Source organism: Coregonus clupeaformis, unplaced genomic scaffold, assembly GCF_020615455.1.
Source record: "Coregonus clupeaformis isolate EN_2021a unplaced genomic scaffold, ASM2061545v1 scaf0664, whole genome shotgun sequence".
Classification (NCBI taxonomy): domain Eukaryota; kingdom Metazoa; phylum Chordata; class Actinopteri; order Salmoniformes; family Salmonidae; genus Coregonus; species Coregonus clupeaformis.
Genome location: NW_025534119.1, coordinates 87,025 through 104,363, shown reverse-complemented (window position 1 = coordinate 104,363; position 17,339 = coordinate 87,025). Strand labels below are relative to the sequence as shown.

Sequence of the window (17,339 nt, the reverse complement as noted above, 5' to 3'; positions counted from 1 at the left end):
ATTAGGCCTACTGTATGCACTTCTGATTCACATACATTGGATGTCCTGAAGAGTAATGTCATTCACATAGTATGTATTAGTACTGTAGACAATCTGGATTACAGTAAATGTTTCTGAATGTCCACTTACTGGCACATACTGAGCTCGCAGTTCTTTCACCCTTGGTGAGTTGCGCTCAAAAGGTACTCTGTGTACTTGTTTCATTCGCATTCTGTTACGACGGAGGACACGTCAATTGTGGAAATGCTCACACTGTTCGATTCCCTGGAAGTGTGTGTTGTCTTGTATCACTCGTTCCTGGATTTCTCTGAGTCGTATTGCATTATCTTGAAGGACCATGCCAACTATACGGCCTCTTGCTCCCGAGTGAATATAGCTGTCCTTCCACCTGCATGTGGCAGCCTTGCAATTCTACAAAATGTAGTTGTGCAGTTACAAAACATATTCATGCAGTACAATACATACAGTGATTAACTTTACAAACGTCTATTGAAACAGCTGCATATAGTGTAGTACAGTAAATTTGCAATTACAAAAATACAGTAGTACACTGTACCTGTTCTCTTCTCTGAATGTCCTTACTATGGTGGACACAGAAAATCGCTCAAATTGGGTTGCACTCTAAGTCCTGCTTCCTCATTGTCAGTCCGTGGACAAGAACATGGTCTATGACTGTTGCTCAAATTTCATCAGATATTTCCACTCTTTGTCTTCCTCTTCCTCTTCGTCCTCCTCTTCCTCTTTCTTGCCCTCCTCCTCCTCCTCCTCCTCCTCGTCGCCAACCTGGCATACGCACTCGTCCCTCGTCCTCTCACATTGTTTCTTCTATCCATTCTCAGACTTTCTCCTTCCCACCTTCAACAACCTGTTTGCTCTCTGAACTGCCTTATATCGGTTGTGTCGCATCATTTGAAACAGGTTAAATCCATTTTGAGTGGTTGTGTTCAATCAATGACATGTGTTCTCTATTTGTATTTGATTGTTGCCACTTGTGTTTACCAGTATGGATGACATGTGCATTAGAGTGCAGAATGTGTTTGGAGAATGAGAACGTGTTTAGAGTTTTGCTGAAAAGTCTAAGTGAGATCTGCATATTGTGTTTTACCATGTGAAATGGTTTAAGGTATTGACAACAGACTACATAATTAGCTAAATGAGTCCAGGCAACTGAGAACTTTGTTCAGCCAATGGGTTTTAGTGTTTTAGCAATTTGGCATTTTATAAACCCATTTCATGCAATTCCACGTCATTTTACTTGACTGCAGACTCTGGCATAATCTTTATTAATGCCATGTTCAAAACAACTGGAAACTCTGAGCTGGGAAATCTCAGACTTCCGACTTTAGTGAGTTCAAGACAACTGGGAAATGGGGAAAAAACGAGCTCCGACTGGAAACATTTGTTTTTAACGGTCATCCAACTGGGAATTCTGGCCTCTTTCTAGAGCTCCGACTTTCCTGATTTGAAGACCACTGATGTCATGATTCTACCTCATTTTTACCCGAGTTCCCATTTGTCTTGAAAGCGCAATACCGCACAAATGATCGAAATGACAGGCTATTTTGACACTGAAAAACTGAGAATCTGAGATCAATGAAAACGAACTTGAATCCATCAATAGCCTATGCCTGGGTGTGTCTAGACATACTGTATGCTACAATATGAGGAGGAAATTATAGTCCTAAAAATGTTTTAAAGTTTCTCTTACAGATTTGTTAGTGAGTGCATACATTTTCATACTGGCCCCCCGTGGGAATCAAACCCACAACCCTGGCGTTGTAAACACCATGCTCTACCAACTGAGCTACACGGGGCCTAGGTTATTTTTAAAATAAGCTATTTATCCTCTGTGACTACATTTTAGGCTTTCTCATGGTGTAGTAGGCTATTTTGAATTATTTCATTTATTTCTGAACAGACAGCAGTAATTCTATAACTTTGTAAAATGTATTTGAATTGATCAGGCGAGCTGCAGCTCCTCCAGAACCCTTGGCGCGGCTCTATAAATGATGGGCAATGCTGGAGAGATGAGAGTTGGAGGCTTATGTCTGTCAGAGCAGAGAGAGTTCTGGGAGAGATTATTAGAATTTTTACATTGCTAAAAGTGACAATTATCTTTCATGCCAGGAGAGGTACCGATCCGCCAAATAGGTTCCTGAACAAAACAATCCAAAACGGAGAGGTGCCGGATCCTGTTCCGGCAGGATCCGGATCAAATTAAGCACTGATAATACACTATAACCATCATATCGAAGTAAACTTGGAGTCACGCGATATGTTACGTGGTCCTCCCACTACGACTCGGGAAAGCATGCAGTTTATTAGGCTACAGATTAAATCAATTGTGATGAACACAGGTTGGTGAAAGTGCAAGGTGACGAGCTTGATGCTCCTTTCCAATAAACATTATTCAGCTAACATGATGATCGATGCTTAGCTGCCATTTGTGAAATACAAATAATATCGATATAGCCATACCCACACTGTATCTGTGAGTTGTTGGCATGTGTCATGGCCAGAGTGGGCACATTTGCTATATAATGCAACAGCTTTAGTGACAAAACCATCAGTAGAGTTGAAGAAGTGATGGAAACCCATTTAACTTGTGTTTTTCATGTGGTACATGGGAATTTAACCACAAAAGTAATTACGTTATCATGTACAGACTTTTATCTACAAAAAATCAGTTTGATGGAAACATCTCTGGAGGGAAAATGCGCATATTGTTTTATGCAGATTTTAGAACATTTCGCATGGAAACCTTTCGAATATAGGATGAAAACCGATCTATTGACCAGATACTCCATTGTCCGCTCTAACAATTAACATAATTGTCTTCAAAAATGAAAGGCACTCGAAAGGAAGCAAGATCAACAGAACAGAAAACCAGAAAAAATAGTTTTTCAAGGAACAGCAACTGAATCGAGAACGAAGTGATCCATACTGTTCCAGAACAGAACCGTTATTTGAAAAACATTGGAACTGGTTAATAACGTTTTTCTACGTTCCAGGCATTTAGTCCCACAAAAAAAACGCTATAAAGTGCTTATGCAAAGCCCTCACTCTGTCACTCCAACTCATTCCAGTGTCTGCCTGCCAGCTGGAAGTCTTTACCAGTGGGTGTGTTTAGGCTCCCTGCCTGCCAGCTGGAAGTCTTTACCAGTGGGTGTGTTTAGGCTCCCTGCCTGCCAGCTGAAAGTCTTTACCAGTGGGTGTGTTTAGGCTCCCTGCCTGCCAGCTGGAAGTCTTTACCAGTGGGTGTGTTTAGGCTCCCTGCCTGCCAGCTGAAAGTCTTTACCAGTGGGTGTGTTTAGGCTCCCTGCCTGCCAGCTGAAAGTCTTTACCAGTGGGTGTGTTTAGGCTCCCCTGCCTGCCAGCTGAAAGTCTTTACCAGTGGGTGTGTTTAGGCTCCCTGCCTGCCAGCTGAAAGTCTTTACCAGTGGGTGTGTTTAGGCTCCCTGCCTGCCAGCTGGAAGTCTTTACCAGTGGGTGTGTTTAGGCTCCCTGCCTGCCAGCTGAAAGTCTTTACCAGTGGGTGTGTTTAGGCTCCCTGCCTGCCAGCTGAAAGTCTTTACCAGTGGGTGTGTTTAGGCTACCTGCCCCTCCCCTCTCTGAAGCAGAGGCTACTGTACTGAACTTATAAGCTTCATTCAGAAGATAGATGTTTTAGTTGCTAGAGAAGAGAATGGTGGTGTCGGGAAGAGTGGGGTGTGCCGGACACAACACAAGTTTCAGATGCTTTTGCTTTAGCTTTTAGTGTCTAGTCCTCAAGACGTTCAGGCAGGAAGGTGGTTAACTGGCACTCTAGTCCACAAGACATTCAGGCAGGAGGGGGGTTAACTGGCGCTCTAGTCCACAAGACGTTCAGGCAGGAGGGGGGTTAACTGGCACTCTAGTCCACAAGACGTTCAGGCAGGAGGGGGGTTAAAGATGGCGGCCACCTGTAGTCTCTTGTGGTGGTGTGGCCTCACTGGCAGAGTCCAGAACTCTCCTGAGGAGTCAGTGGAAGGAAAGCAGTCTGAACCAGGTTTTCCTCTAGGAATTTTCCTGTGCTTAGCTCTATTCCGTTTCTTTTTATCCCCCCAAAAAACTCCCTAGTCCTTGTCGATGACAAGCAGAACAATAACATGATGCAGCCACCACCATGCAAGAAAACAGTGGCCCTCAGTGATGTGTTGTGTTGGATTTGCCCCAAACATAAAACGTTTTATTCAGGACATAAAGTGAATTTCTTTGCCACATTTTTTAGCAGTTTTACTTTAGTGCTTTATTGCAAACAGGATGCATGTTTTGTAATATTTGTGTCCCGTGTGGCTCAGTTGGTAGAGCAAGGTGCTTGCAACGCCAGGGTTGTGGGTTTGATTCCCACGTGGGACCATAGCGTCTGCTAAATGACTGAATTGTGAATATATTCTGTACAGGCTTCTTTTCACTCTGTCAATTAGGTTAGTGTTATGGAGTAACTACAATGTTGTTGATCCATCCTCAGTTTTCTCTTATCACAGCCATTCAACTCTAACTGTTTTAAAGTCACCATTGGCCTCATGGTGAAATCCCTGAGCGGTTTCCTTTCTCACCGGCAACTGAGTTAAGAAGGACGCCTGTATCTTTGTAGTGACACACCATCCAAAGTGTAATTAATAACTTCACCACGCTCAAATAAATATTCTGCTTTTTATTTTATTTTTACCCATCTACCAATAGGGGCCCTTCTTTGCGAGGCTTTGGAAAACCTCCCTGGTCTTTGTGGTTGAATTTGTGTTTGAAATTTGTGCTCGACTGAGGGACCTTACAGATAATTTTATATATGGTATACAGAGATGAGGTTGTCATTCAGAGATAGTGTTAAACACTATTATTGCACACAGGTGAGTCCATGGAACTTATTAAGTGTCTTGTTAAGCACATTTTTACTCCTGAACTTATTTAGGCTTGCCATAATAAAGGCGTTGAATACTTGTTGACTCAAGACATTTCAGCTTTTCATTTTTAATTAATTTCTAAAAACATTATTCCACTTTGACATTATGGAGTATTGTGTGTAGGCCAGTGACACAAAATCTCAATTTAATCCATTTTAAATTCAGGCTGTGTAACAACAAAATGTGGAAAAATTCAAGGGGTGTGACTTTCTGAAGGCACTGCATTATAGACCGTTCAGACTTCAGTAGGGGACGTTGTTGGGCATCTCCTTTAGCATACGCATCAGATTCATCTACTGGGTTGTTGTCAATCTAAATAAATACCATCTAAAAAATATATATTGCTTGATTGAATGTCTTAAGAATATTTTGTTTCTTATTTTGAATATTTGTATATTTAGAAGTACATAAAATGCATGTAAGGATATGTTTTATATTATAACCAATCAGCATTCAGGATTAGACGTTATATAATATTCTACAAAGGCCTACTGAAACATGTAGCATATTTTCGTTTCCCATACAATAAAAACATGACAATGTAATACATTTGATAAATAGTATTTATAGATTTGATTAGTAATAGAGTTATAGTAAGTAATACAGTCCAGTAACAGCTTCTTTTTACAAAGTAAAACGTAAAAGAGAATTATATCAACCTGCAAGGCTCACGGTCATATTATTTGCCGTAAACATGAGTGCCAAAGCTTGATAGATAGTGCAGAAACAATTGTAAGGGATGAATTACATAAATAAATATCGGTGAATAGATATCCATGAAAAGATATGAAAACAAGAGTAATGTATTGATTGTATGGGACCCTGTATTGTGGCCTTACCCGTGTTTAAACTCATGAATCAATCTCATGAATAATGCTTCAGTTCGGCTGGCGCTGAACTCTGCAAGCCAAACCAACGAGTGTTCTAGTATACTCCCTTAAAAAGACCTTAAAAGACCTTCGCTTGAAAATCGTGAAAAAAGAGGCAGTAGTCCTATTTGTCCTTTTTGAGATGCCGTAGCCAGTATAAAAAATCGTCTGAAACGTCTGAATTAATTAAGATAACTCAAGCAATCTTGGCAAAATGGGTAAAATTGCAGGACATTTGCTTTAAAACTGCAATAATTCTCTCTGCCCCATGGCAAAATATGTAGAATTGCATGAAATTGGTTATAAAATTGCTACATTTTCTCTCCACCCCAATGCAAAATGTGTAGAACTGCAGAATACCTGCTTTAAAACTGCAATATTTTCTCTACACCACATGGCAAAATGTGTAAAATAATTTGACCACCCACAACACCCACAATTCTTCATCATCATTACACCATTGTTCTAAATTAAAATCACCCTCTTCACCCTCCTCATCGTTCAGTTCATTCTAATGTAATTGTAAAGTAACGTGCACAATTATCAGTTTCCATCGCCCTGTTCATCCATTGGCATCATTCAACCAGTGAGGAGAGAGACACATTATCACCTGGGTACCAACGTCTTACAGCGCATTTGTCTTTGTCACGAATACCGCCGAGGTTGCTCCTCCTCCTTGTTCGGGCAGGCTTCGGCGTTCGTCGACCCCGGAGTACTAGCTGCCACCGTTTGATGTTTCGATGTTCGTTTGGTCATGTCTAGTTTAGTGCACCTGTTTCGTATTCTGTCATGATTATGTCACTTATAAGTTTCCCTGTGTTATGTTTGGTAGTTGTGTGTTATTGTCCGCCTGTCGTTTGTCTGTTGGTTTATGTTGTGCTTTAGTGTTTTACGCGTTGCGCGTAGGTTTTCGCCTCCTGTGTTTTGAGGCCATTTATTTTCTGTATTGTGTATTCAGTCAAGGAAAGCTGTTTGACTTATCCGCTGTGTCCTGCGCCTGACTTCACCACCACATCCACAAGTACATCGTGACCAGTAAAATAGATTTGATGAACCCTTATTGGGAGGTGGTTAACTAGTCAGTATATTCTACTGAGTCATATGGATGCCAGTCCATACATTGGCTGTAAAAGTGGGTAAAACCTGACAAGCGTTTAACTGTAGCTATGTGGTCTTTAGTTGAGTGTGTTTCAGCAGGGTGAGGTCAGAGAGGGTGAGGTCAGTCAGTATTTTTCTGAACTCCTAAAATCCTTCACACAATCTGATGGGATGAATGTTCAACCCCATTAAAATAACCATAAGGTCTATATAGTACCTTTAAGTTAAGACCTCACAGATCTGTTCATGGCAAAGCAGTTCATTTAATGAAATTAATTGATTCTTAAAGAATATAACTTATAAATCATGAGCCTCATCTTGAAGAGTCACCTGTGACAGTATTCATAAAGAGTAGGAGTACTGATCTGGGATCAGTTTGCCTTTTAGATCATAATGAAACAGATTAAATGGACAGGGGGGACCTGATCCTAGATCAGCACTCCTCCTCTGAGAAACTGCATGTATGAAACCGAACACATAGTCGTAGTCTAGTTACAGCAGGTGTTTACTGCCATCTAGTGGAAGATACCAATAAAACACTTTATTATCAGGAAGGGGAGGGGGCTGAGCTGAAACAGAAAGTAAAGTTGTTCTTTTGTACAGGATCCATTTTAAGACTACTGAGCAGAAAACGCTATATGGAGAGAACAAAAAAATAAAGTGAGTATTTCTGAATAATAATCTATTCTAATGGACAGAGTAAGAGAATGAATACCTGGAATGAGATAGTACTAGTTAGTAGAACTGCTACTTGAGCTTAGTTGCTGACAGACAGCAGTTTTCAAAGTGTTATCACATGTTATCAGTCAAACGTCTGGTAAAGATGGTGGAGGAGCTTTTAAATGATAGGGTTTTATGTTTATCTCAGGGTTTCTCAATCCTTTTGTTCTTGCCCAGCATTTACACACCTGATTCAACTAATCATCAGATATTTTAAGACAGTTTAATATTTGAGGCATACAAATGAACATTCTCAAATTAAAACCTTTTGGATTTGTAGGCCTGTTTACAATTATTATAGGCCTACAGTAATTCACATTTTGGAGGGAAAAAAGCACAGCTAAACCTGGTGGACATTTAATTGAATGACCAATGGAATGCTCTAAAACGTGCCAACTCTGCTCACCCGGGGAGCCGGCCAATGCAAAACTAATTTACCCAGTCACCGTTATAACTTCATTTCCTTATTTGAAATTGAAAGTAACTTTGTAGCCTACGCAGTTACAAAATGTCTGTTCAAACTGTGGCGCATATGGAACATTAGAACAGTGGTGGAAAAAGTAAAGATTCCTTAATAGAAAATGACTCAAGTAAAAGTGAAAGGCACCCAGTAAAATACTACTTGAGTAAAAGTCTAAAAGTATTTGATTTTAAATATACTTAAATATCAAAAGTAAATGTAATTGCTAAAGTAAAGTAGGAATAATTAAAATTAAAATTACTTATATGAAGCAAACCAGATGGCACAATTTTCTTTGTTATTTTCATATTACGGATAGCCAGGGTCACATTCCAACACTCAGACATAATTTTAAAAAAGCATTTGTGTTTAGTGAGTCCGCCAGATCAGAGGCAGTAGGGATGACCAGGGATGTTCTCTTGATAAGTGCGAATTGGACAATTTTCTGAATGTAAGGAGTACTTTTGGGTGTCAGGGAAAATGTATGGAGTAAAAAGTACATCATTTTCTTTATGAATGTAGTGAAGTAAAAGTAAAAGTTGTTAAAAATATAAATAGTAAAGTACAGATACTTTAAAGTATTTTTACTTATGTACTTTACACCACTGCATAAGAAGATAAAGATAAATGTGTTGATTTTGAAAGAAATACGGGCAGATTCTGCTAGGTAGGCTACAAACTATTATAAAGTTAGGTCGTCATCACAGTAGGTTTGAGCTACAGTATGATGACTTACCAACCTGATGGTCTCCGTTGGAAATGTTTTGGAAAATGTTGTACACTCAGTGTATTAAAATATGTAACATAAACAACAAATGATATGCTCAGATACACAAAATACATCTGGTTTCAGATCTAGAAGATTCTCCTCTTCAATAGTAATATCATCAATTCTGACCAGTAACTTACCTGGGGTCAAAGGTCCCTGATTTATCACTAAAATGTATAGGATGATCCATAGAGATGTCACTCTTCATGGACAGATGACTTGGTACTGGAGAGAATTTACTGTTACAGCAGGTGTTTACTGCCATCTAGTGGAAGATACCAATAAAACACTTTATTATCAGGGTGGGGAGACGGTTGAGCTGAAACAGAAAGTAAAGTTGTTCTTTTGTACAGGATCCATTTTGAGACGACAGAGCAGAAAACGCTATATGGAGAGAACAAAAAAATAAAGTGAGTATTTCTAAGTATTTCTGAACAATAATCTATTCTAATGGACAGAGTGAGAGAATGAATACCTGGAATGAGATAGTACTAGTTAGTAGAACTGCTACTTGAGCTTAGTTGCTGACAGACAGCAGTTTTCAAAGTGTTATCACATGTTATCAGTCAAACGTCTGGTAAAGATGGTGGAGGAGCTTTTAAATGATAGGGTTTTATGTTTATCTCAGGGTTTCTCAAATATTTTGTTCTTGCCCAGCATTTACACACCTGATTCAACTAATCATTAGATATTTGAAGACAGTTTAATATTTGAGGCATACAAATGAACATTCTCAAATTAAAACCTTTTGGATTTGTAGGCCTGTTTACAATTATTATAGGTCTACATTTTGGAGGAAAAAAACACAGCTAAAACTGGTTTAGAGTAAATTATATGTTTATCAAAAATAATGTAAGAGATGTCTTGAAGAAGGACTATAATAAAAAAAAACTGAAGTACGATTTGGTACAATGTCATGATTTACTGCTGTGGCATGCAACTGACTGTTAGCGCCACCCTCTGGTAACTGTTGTAAAGGGGAGACACATTGAAGCGTTCCCTGAAGTCTAAACGCCTCTGGGTTCAGAACTCTGTCTCAGCGCCCTGCTACAGTGGTACTGTTCGTTTTGCATGGCCCGGTGCTACGGGGGAGTGGACATTTAATTTAAGGACCAATGGAATGGTCTAAAACGTGCCAACTCTGCCCACCCGGGAGCCGGCCAATGGAAAACTAATTCACCCAGTCACCGTTATAACTTAATTTCCTTTTATTTGAAATTGAAAGTGACTTTGTAGCCTACGCAGTTACAAAATGTCTGTTCAAACTGTGGCGCATATGGAACATTAGAACAGTGGTGGAAAAAGTAAAGATACCTTAATAGAAAATGACTCAAGTAAAAGTGAAAGGCACCCAGTAAAATACTACTTGAGTAAAAGTCTAAAAGTATTTGGTTTTAAATATACTTAAGTATCAAAAGTAAATGTAATTGCTAAAATATACTTAAGTATCAAAAGTAAAAGTAAAGTAGGAATAATTCAAATTAAAATGTCTTATATTAAGCAAACCAGACGGCACAATTTTCTTGTTATTTTCATTTACTGATAGCCAGGGTCACATTCCAACACTCAGACATCATGTAAAAAAAGCATTTGTGTTTAGTGAGTCTGCCAGATCAGAGGTAGTAGGGATGACCAGCGATGTTCTCTTGATAAGTGCGAATTTGACCATTTTCTGAATGTAAGGAGTACTTTTGGGTGTTAGGGAAAATGTATGGAGTAAAAAGTACATCATTTTCTTTAAAAGTAAAAGTTGTTAAAAATATGAATAGTAAATTACAGATACCCCAAAAAACGACCTAAGCAGTACTTTAAAGTATTTTTACTTAAGTACTTTACACCACTGCATTAGAAGACAGATAAATGTGTTGATTTTGAAAGAAAGACGGGCAGATTCTGCTAGGTAGGCTACGAACTATTATAAAGTTAGGTCGTCATCACAGTAGGTTTGAGCTACAGTATGATGACTTACCAACCTGATGGTCTCCGTTGGAAATGTTGTGGAAAATGTTGTACACTCAGTGTATTAAAATATGTAACATAAACAACAAATGATATGCTCAGATACACAAAATACATCTGGTTTCAGATCTAGAAGATTCTCCTCTTCAATAGTAATATCATCAATTCTGACCAGTAACTTACCTGGGGTCAAAGGTCCCTGATTTATCACTAAAATGTATAGGACGATCCATAGAGATGTCACTCTTCATGGACAGATGACTTGGTACTGGAGAGACTGATCTCAGAGTTTGGTTGGAGATTCTGGAAAACATAATAAATGACCATGAAACTAAATTTTAAACTAAATCAAAATTATATTTCAATAGATAAAATACATTACATCAAGCATTAAAATATATGCCATTACATAAATCAACAAACATGCAGCTCTAGCAGGGCAGGAATTTGACGAACTGACTTGTTGGAAAGGTGGCATCCTATGACGGTGCCACGTTGAAAGTCACATATGCATCGTTTTCAAAACATAGTGAACCTGGAGGCAAAAAGCGAACCCCACATTCTAACTAAATGTTGTTTATTAGCACTCAAATCTATCCATGGCATTTTCGCACAATTTGGTGAAAGCCCCAAAGCGTTCAGAAAGCCTCTGTTTCCCACCACTAGTGGACACCACGTAAGTGTCTTTCAGAACCCCTCCTAAAACCACCTGTTTCGTTTTGGTTGTTGTTAGTGACTCTTTGTTAGTTCCTTCTTCTGTTTGAGAGACTATGTTTTATTTATTGTTGAGGAATGTAACAATGTTCATGTGATTAAATTAAATCACCCGACTGTTTGGATATGTCTGTTAGTAAATGTTTTATTTCTAAGAGATCATGAGTAAAAGAGAAAAATTGACATTCTAGAATGAGTTGTCACTGTGTTCACCACAACCAACATGCTGCATCTCTGTTTAGGGGTCAGTGGTCTAAAATGAGTCTCTCTGGGGAGAGAGAGGAGGGGGCCCTGCCTCTAAAATGAGTCTCTCTGGGGAGAGAGAGGAGGGGGCCCTGCCTCTAAAATGAGTCTCTCTGGGGGACATGACACCAAAGCTAAGAGGTGAGATGACAATTTTATGAAGAATGTATGAATTTTATTTACAAAATAAATAGCTATCTTAAGATGAATGCACTTACCGTAAATCACTCTGGATTAGAGTATCTGCTAAATCAGGAGTTCTCAATCCGGGGTCAGCGGAGGTACTGCAGGGGTTCTGCAGCACCCTGACTGGACTCATTGCAATGTAAAACATTTGATAGAATTTTAATTCGACACAACCACTTTGCCTACTCTTCATTATTGCCTAATATAATGGAATGCATTTTTTTTTTTACCAATTCTGATGGTTGTTACAAGCAGAATTTTGACAATATTACCATTATACCAACACACTCTTCACACCCGTTTAACAACTCTAAATAGCTTTGGCATCGTAGGCATCAGGGTCCCTTGTCAATAATGTTGCCTACAACTTTGCACACAATGTCCAACACATATTTCGCCCTAGATGCCTTCAATTGGCCAATTTATAGCCATGGCCAATTTATGATTCAATTTTTAACAACGTGATGTTGCGCTCAAAGGAAAAATAACATGATGTAGGTAATTAAATAATCAAAAGAAAAAACTTGTTTATTATACACTTAGAAAAGAAGGTTCCTTATAGAACCAAAAAGGCTTCTATCACTTCCTTAATATATGGAACCACTAAAAGTTAGATATATTTTGGGGTTCAGTGAAGAAGAACCTCTAGAGTTCTGATCAACGAAAGGTGAATGTTTTGAGGATGTGAACCCAGCAGCCCTCCAGTGGTCTGATCAAGCCCGCCTGATTTTCAGCGCCCGGCCCGTGATTCGAACCAGCCACCTTTCTGCCATAGGTCCAACTCCTGCCACAGCTCCAACTCCTTAGCCGCTGGGCGAAAACCTGAGTTACTCTTCAGAAATAAGCATGAGTTAATCTGCCAAACCGAAGACAAAATGCTATGCATTCACTTATACCCAAAAGAGTAAAATGTCTTAATTCTCAGCACTTATACCACCAATTTTCTACTCTGAGATACTTTGTGGATATGGGCCCAGATCTCAAAATATTGTTATAAAAAAAACTTTGAATGTTTGTTTTACATGTAAAAATAAATAAAAGAATATTACTAATGTAAGCCACTGTAAAGACTTGGTTTAGTTTATTGTGTTGCTCTGCTCATGTCCTCGTTCTGGAACTGCCCGCGTCCCCGTACAGAACTGTCCGCGTCCACGTACGGTTTGGCGCCAAGCATATTGTCCAGTTACGCGCAGAGTGGACTGAGGTGATGTTGGGGAACAACAACGGAGTTTGTTACAGTGTTGAGATCGCCGAAGTTTGTTGTTCAATTTGCTTTTTGGTCAGGGACAGTATGAGTGTAGCCAGATCCTTTTCACTCACTATCCTTGTTTCATCTTGTGGTTCACCGGATTCATCATCATCCTCGAGGGACAGACGAACGACCTGCTAGCTAGCCAAGCTAGTCGGTACAGCTAGCTAAGCTAGCTACTCTACCAGCAGCATCCTAGTTATCCTAGCTACCACTACATCATCACCGGCTGCCTGCATTTCTTGTGGACCGATGGAGCTCCTTGGTTGTTTCTTCCACCTGTTAAATCCCGTGGAGGGCTTCTCCCTCTCTCGTTGACGGATATTGGTCTCTGTCCGGTTCTCCTCTCTTCACTAGATGGACGGTAACTTTAGTGTTTAACCCCTCTGTGTCCAAGGACTGAACTTTTGAACATTATTTTCGGGGCGCCTCAAGTGACATTTTTTACAACGTTTATTTCTGATAAAAACTAGTTAATTGCATCCGCAATGGAGCCCAGTTTCATAATATTACCTTACGTCCCCTGGTTATGAAGTAATCGCAAAACAATAGGCCTTATGTTTGGGCATTTTTCACCCTAACAGCTCCTATTAGTTCTATTGAGCTCCGTGACACTGACTCGCCTTCAGAACGTTCTATTCCCAGCCCATTGTTCTGCGTCACAATGCCAGCTTCACTATTGTTATCAATGAGACCTGCCTGCGTTAACCCTGTAGGTTTACCTCAGGTAACTGATTATTAACAAGGTTATGGCTACTTGGTGAGCGTTAACCCTGTAGGTTTACCTCAGGTAACTTATTATTAACAAGGTTATAGCTACTTGGTGAGCGTTAACCCTATAGGTTTACCTCAGGTAACTGATTATTAACAAGGTTATGGCTACTTGGTGAGCGTTAACCCTGTAGGTTTACCTCAGGTAACTTATTATTAACAAGGTTACGGCTACTTGGTGAGCGTTAACCCTGTAGGTTTACCTCAGGTAACTGATTATTAACAAGGTTACTCTACTTGGTGAGCGTTAACCCTGTAGGTTTACCTCAGGTAACTTATTATTAACAAGGTTACGGCTACTTGGTGAGCGTTAACCCTGTAGGTTTACCTCAGGTAACTTATTATTGACAAGGTTGTGGCTACTTGGTGAGTGTTAACACTGTAGGTTTACCTCAGCTAACTTTTTTATTAACCCTTGTGCTTTGCTGGAAAAAAATGACATCCATTATGTTACGGGTCAAATTGACCCGCACAGTTTAAACACACTCAAGACAGTCAAAGAATTAAGTAAAAACAGAAACAACTTTATTTTGTCTTATCAGACATTTCAGAAAGAAGAAATACAATACTTTTTTATTTTTTTTAAACAATATTTAAGAACTATTTGTTAAACATATTTCCTTTCTCACAAACAAGATTTTCAGTTTCCCCAAGTAGGTTTTTTTCCCCCCTATTGGTCCATATTATCCCTTCAGTCTTTCTCTCTACATGTTGAACACAATGTGTGTGTGTGCTTTCTGCAGATGTATTTATTGCATTCTACACAAGTGGTGCTTGTTTTACTGTCTTGTCGAGGAGGGCAGAGCTGGCATCTTTTCCGTTTCTTGCCACTGCCTGTATCCACTGGATCCATTTCTGGTTGATTGGAGGCATGTGTTGATGGTCCAGCTTGAATTTTCTGGACGGCAGATGCAGCTGCTGTCGACCGAGGAGGCCGGACTCTCCTCTGGATCTTGGGAGTGATGAGAGCTTTGCCGAGCTCCTCTAGGAAAAGCCGGCGTCGGTACAATTTGCCACCATTCCATTGCTGGTTGATTTCAGTCCACAGGACATAGGCATTGTAAGCAGACACATCCACAATGTTGTAGAAAATCACCAAAGGCCAGCGGGCAGTCATGCGCTGACAACTATATGTTGCTGTGACTTTATCCAAATTGTCAACTCCTCCTTTGGTGGAATTGTAGTCCAGTATTATTTGTGGCTTGATGTCCTCTCTTGCACTCAGCGATGCATCTTTGTGCATTGTGCTCATTACAAGAACATTCTTGTTCTTCTTTGGGCAGTATGAAACAACAGTTGCATTTTCAGAGAAAGCAAATTTAGAGGAATGCACAGTTCTGCCCTGCATTTTCAGAAGCTCACTGGGAAGTTCAGGTTTGTTTTTTCTGATTGTTCCAACCATGGTCAGCTTTCTCTTCTGTAGTTCAACACCAAGGCGGTAGGATGTGAAGAAGTTGTCACACGTGATGTTATGACCTTGCAGCCCTTCACTCATGTCCAGCACCACCCGCATCCCTGGTTTTTCTCAGGCACTCCGCCGGGTGGCTTCCCAGTGTAAACTTGCATATTCCATGCATAGCTTGATGTGGCATCACATGCTGCCCATTTTTGATGCCACATTTGCAGGCTTGTTTGGCATATACTGTCTGAAGGGACAACGTCCTCTGAATGGAACAAGGCGTTCATCAACTGTAACATGAGGACTGGGATTGTACAGTAACGGTAGAATTTCCACCCATTTATCCCATACATCTCTGATTGCAGCTAGTTTGTCTCTTTCACGTCGACCCGGTCTGGTATCACGGTTATCAAAGCGAATCACCGAGAAATTATGTGGAATTCTTGTAGAGACATTGTTGCCCGAAATCATTGGCCTTCCATTCTCTTCATTCCACAGGCTGGCCGTTAGCTTCTCCGTTTGACCGGTAGACTCCAGCTAATATGAGCAATCCAATGTATGCATGCAAGTCAATCCGATCCAGTGGCTTCCAGTTCTCTTGAAACACACGGCTCCCCTCAAGTTGGTCATGTCCAGAACAATCTTCTCTATTGCTTGGGGTAAAAAGAGCTCAAAAGCTGATTGTATGTCATGGACTCGAGTGACAGCAAATCGTGTAGGTCCTGGAACCATTTTTTTATTACATTGGAAGCTGAGAGTCTACCTTGACCTCGTTGTGGTGACGGTGACCATTCAATATGACCATCTTTAGACTTCCATGTCTTCTCTTCTCTTGATGATGCTTGTTGCATGCTCTGTCTCTCATCTGATGTAGGGGATGGTACGGCAGACTCCTCCTCTGAATCCTCTTCAATGAAGACAAAATCTGGATCATCAACAGCATTGTCCTCTATCTCTGGAAATATCCTCTATCTCTGAAACCTCTTCTTCTTTTTCACTGTCACAGTCCAGAATTTGTGATAAGACTTCATTGATTGAAAATCTTTTGGAGCTCATTTTTGAGTGTCTGTGTCAGGGACCTGCTGCTCTCACACTGAGGAGAAGCTTGGGAAAGCCCTTTTTAACCCAAACACAATTCTAAAAGTGCAACCAGGACCAGTCAAAACAAAATAAATCAAAGACACTTTTTTGTTTTGCACCTGTGCAAATATATATACACATGAAAGCCTCCGGGTCAAAATGACCCACAACATCATGTTTGTATACAAAATGTACACAGACATTCCACAACACATCAGTGTGTCCACATTTTGCAGTTAGGTTCATGACCCTAAATGAGGAAAAGTCATGTAATTTCATGGCGAAAAAGAGTGGTTAACTAGTATTTTAGACAACGCAAAAGTGGAAACGGGTCAAATTGACCCACAACATAATAGGAGGGTTAACAAGGTTTCGGCTACTTGAGGATAACCCTGTAGGTTAACCTCATGTAGGGTTATGGCTGCTTGGTGAGCGCGCACACTGTTCACCTGAGTACATGTGGGCACCAATAGTGAGGTGAGACATAGTTTAAAAGGCAATGGCTGGCGGATAGCCATCAAACATTAAACATGTTCTGGTCATGGTTAACCATATTTGTTTTAAGAAAAAGGTGTACAATCTAAACAAAACGCATGTCCCTGTCCTCTTTTTCAAGATGTGGGCGATTTAAACAGCCAGAAGACATTTTTTAATTAAGAAATAACCATTTTTTGGACGACTTGTTGTTTCTAAATGGCTGCTGGGTAATTTGATATGCATCGAAATCTTTGTTCGTAGGCATCAAATTGAGCGAATTCTGCAGAGTTCACTTAGTTGGAGAATGGGGTGATTGTTGTCTAATCGGGTGGTCTAGCTAATGGATTTGTAGATCTGATGCAGTTGCTATCTCAGATTATGAGCCTAGCAAGTGTCATGAAGTGTCAGGTCTCCCGAGTGGTG

General features: G+C 40.0%; 1 non-coding gene across 1 annotated transcript; it reads right to left on the bottom strand.

The window, feature by feature from the left end:
• Nucleotides 1-1,740: 1,740 nt before the first annotated feature.
• Nucleotides 1,741-1,816, bottom strand: trnav-uac. The gene has a single exon. It is a non-coding gene; the product is annotated as a tRNA-Val (tRNA).
• Nucleotides 1,817-17,339: the final 15,523 nt, after the last annotated feature.